This window comes from Cheilinus undulatus, linkage group 17 (assembly GCF_018320785.1).
Source record: "Cheilinus undulatus linkage group 17, ASM1832078v1, whole genome shotgun sequence".
In the NCBI taxonomy this organism is placed as follows: Eukaryota; Metazoa; Chordata; class Actinopteri; order Labriformes; family Labridae; genus Cheilinus; species Cheilinus undulatus.
The window spans coordinates 33,722,265-33,726,326 of NC_054881.1; positions in this window are offsets into that span (position 1 = coordinate 33,722,265).

The window sequence follows — 4,062 nt, forward strand, 5'->3', positions numbered from 1 at the left end:
AAGAAAAACCTATTTTAACGAGCCAACATTGCTCCTTTTCTTTATTTCATTTTATTTGCAGAAATTTAGCCAAATAAATATTCAATGTATCAAACTGTTTTAGTCATTAAAAGTTTGAATTCAAAAGTTGCAAAGAAAAAAAAAACTTTTGAATGTTTTGACTTTGATGGCCAAGAATAATTAATGATCAGGTGTGGCTGTTTTAACGAACGTTACGCAGATGTTTTAGTTTGACACTCTAAAATCACACTTAATGTTTCCCATTTAAAATCACGTAATGAAAGAATTGATTTTTCACTTTCATGTCACCATCTTTGGTCCAGCTGTTCTGTCAGATTACTTCAGTGTGACGCAGCGTCAACGCGTCTCATCAGAAGTTCATTAAAGTCTAAATCTTGCTGAATCTCCTCATCCACATCATCTGTTTGTGTCGCGCCTCATCCTGATCAAACCAGTGCTGCTCGAGGTATTGTTTCCCCTCTTACTCTCTGTCAAAGGCCTTCGGTGAATTTCCACATGGCTCGTTGCTGGAGAGCGATCACTTTCATGAGGCTGTTAAAGTTTATTCAGAGGGTCTGTTATCAAAACCAGACATCAGGATGGTTTTTTTTCCCCTATTTGGCCTTTTTTAGATTTGGAATTCTATCATATAAAACTCACGAACACACGGTGTGCTTTTTAAATGAGTTTAAATCATTGGATGCCTTTTTACGCATTTTATAGCGATGACGCACAGTGAGGGTGCCCACGGAATGGAAAGCGATCTCTACCTGTTGGGTTGTACTCACTTTACTCTTTGAGATCGCCTCATTTGTTGGAATCTAGTATAATTGTATTTTTCAGTGGTTGTAAAACTCATATTATTGTCTCTCATTATTACATTGACTTTATAGTCCTGACTAAAGTTTTAGATCATTTTGCTTTATTGACATTTCATACGCATTATTACAAAACAAGAGATGTAATCAATGAGCAAAACAACTCACAATACGTGTTTAAGAGAATTAGAGCGTCGACTTCACCAACTTCACCTTTTTCCTTTTCTTTTTACAGACATGCTTTTTAAATGCTACTTTATCTTCATCAATTATCTATTGAACCACGGGGATTATATTATTGTTTATTATCTTCATAACTGAGATAAATTAAAGCTACAAAACCATCATGATCGCCGGTGTCCAAAGATCCTAGGCCTGGGGCCTACAGTCATGTTTACATCCTGAAAACATTTGTGCAGTCTGGGGTTGCTTTGCTTTGCTCTGCTGCTGTTCCAAGTTCTGCAAAACTTTTCGTTAAAGGTGTTGATACAGTAATGGAGACGCACGCCTTACGGAAATCCTTCAGAGCTGTGGTTGCTGCTGTGAGTGTGTGTTAGAGAGAGAGAGAGAGAGAGCGTGTGTGGAGGAATGTTAGTTTATGCTTGTGCGTAAAAGTGAATTGCGTCAAGACTTGTGAAAATTAGTTGCATTATATCACTTTCGGTGGTTTTATCCATTTTTCTAAGTTAAAAATAAGTGTTCTACTTTTGTTGTAGAATTTATCTGGACTACAGATACTGTATCTTAAGGTTCCAGCTTTCATATCTTTAATGGATTTGTTTATTTTTAGGGTTTTTTTTCCTAAATGAAACTATTTCACATGCTGCCCTCTCTCCCCTTGCTTCCACCATTCATACAGCTGATCTAAACTTTTTGTTTAATACTTTGTCTGGAGCAAGTCGCCCATACTGACAGCATACGAACGGACAAGCAACACCATGCTCGTGCTGACTCATATAACGCTGAATGGCTGAAGAATTACGCGTGCGTAATGAAATATCAGCCTTAAAGAGAAATGAGACTCTTGGTGCGCAAACGTCAAAAATGGGTACATTTTTGAAAGTCTTCTAAGGGGATTTAGAGATTTTATTTTCCTCTCCACCTCTCTCTGTCTCTCTCTCTCTCTCTCTCTCTTTATATTTTTAATCCAAAAACCATCTTCAGAGCTGTGTTTGTGCGTTTTGGTGCTCTCTGGGGAAGCTGCTTCAGCTTTCTTTCAGTTTTTATGAAAATTTCTGTTTTATTTTTATTATCTTAACTTTCTAAATGTTTATGCAGTGCATGATGGTGCTTTTGCACACTCACTATAAGGTGCCCTCTATACGTAGCCGTTGCGTGCTGGCGCCGTCAGCGCAACCATGGCACCATACAGTTTGATCTAATTTGAGAGAGCCCTGCGGTTTGTTGTGATTTTTTTATACGATGGAATAAAGTCCACTAGACCTGTGTGAAGCCACAGGCCCAAATAAAGCCTACGGAGGCTGCCCAGGCTTTGTTTTTTCTCCTTTTTCCGCAATGCTATTTCATATTTTTGGATCCCACTCTGTGATGTTGAAGCTTTTGTTTGCCTTCTCCTGATTGGATAGTGCAAAGTTCATTCATAATATTTACACACAGACTAAATGGGGAGACGCGACCTTAATTGGTTCCGTTGAATTCCCGTGCATTTATCCACAGGCTTAGAAACATGGTCGATAAATCAATAAGCCGTTGCCATTCTTACAGAGACACCACGGTGAGCTACAACAATCTGCAGATTGAGATGAAGGTTAATAAAGTTGATCCCTGCATGTCTTAATGCTGTGACTGTGCAGAAGAAGAGGAGGTTGCGCGTAATGGCGCATGAAGCAGCAAATATTAAATGGATTCCGTCCACCAGAGCGGGATTATGGAGAGGTTTAGGACAGAAACTGGGGTGGGGGCATGGAGGAATTATTATGTGGGGGTATAAACCGATGCTACTCCTGCACATACTACTCCCCCCCTGCACACACACACACACACACACACACACACCCTCCTCATCTACGTCGCGGAGCAAGCTTCCGCTTCGCACGGTTGGTCATTGATGCGCAGTGGAGGGTTGGAGAGGGAGCGCGCGCGGCATAGAGGGAGAGAGGAAGAGAGAGGTGGGGGGAGACGTAGATTTGACAGGGCAGAGAGGCTGTGAGAGAGAGAGGAGGGAAGAAGGAGGTGACGGAGCGGCTCCTCTGGGACTCGGATACAGCGTACTGTTGGGTGCTATCGGCAGCGACGACTCACAAAAAACGCTCCTAGGTTGTAAAATGACCCAAGAAGGCACCGAGTAGCGCCTCGTAGCTGTCACCGAGCTCCGCCAAGGATCTCTTCTCAGCCGCGACTGTGCTTGTGGGAAACCTGGAGTAAACTGTGAGAGAGAGGAGGAGGAGGGAGGAGGGTTCATGGAGATTCTGTAGCAGCTTCATGGAGAAAGACGCCTGGATTAACTGACTTTGGACGCGGGATTGGACGATTTTAAAACAAAGCGGTGTTCCTCTGTTGCGCCATCGACGTGTCCAACTCTAACCTTCGACTTGTTTTTGGTTTGTTTTTAGGTAAGCCGCTCTGATCCGGGTACGAGTACTCATAGTACGAATCCATAGCCGTTCACATCGTAGCACTGTTGCAGGACTAGCTGCTCTGAAGTTACAAGCATTAGACTGTCCGGATTTTATGCGTCCTGGAGAACAAAACATCGCGATATAACAATAAAGCGCATGCCTTTTGTTTGAAGACCACGAATGGGAAACAATGCTGCCTTTAAAGGAAGGAATCTGCTTCTATGTGCAGCTTTGCTCTCACGTCAACCACCATGCGTCTTATCTTCCATATACTTTCTATAATGTCGTGCGTAATTCTCTTTTATTCTGAGATTTTTAAATAATTAAAATCTTGAAACTAAGTCTAATCTGAAACAAATAAACCAAATATTCAGCTCGCTCTGATTTTGCAATGAAGCTCCGATTTTTAACTGATAGTGGAAACTTTAAACGTCAAAATAAAAATCGTGGATGTTTTAAGTCTTTTTACGCAGGTATCGCTGCGCTGAAGTTGTGAAGACGGGTCCAAAAAAAAAAAATAAGTTGTAACTCTGTCCTCACATTTAAAGACGTAAAATAGTTAAATGCGCTCTGTTCCAGTACGTATACACGTGTTTAAATCAGTTTCTTACAAACCCTCTGACATTTCTGCTTTTGGCTCTTCCAGCTGGGACGGTGTAGTTTTT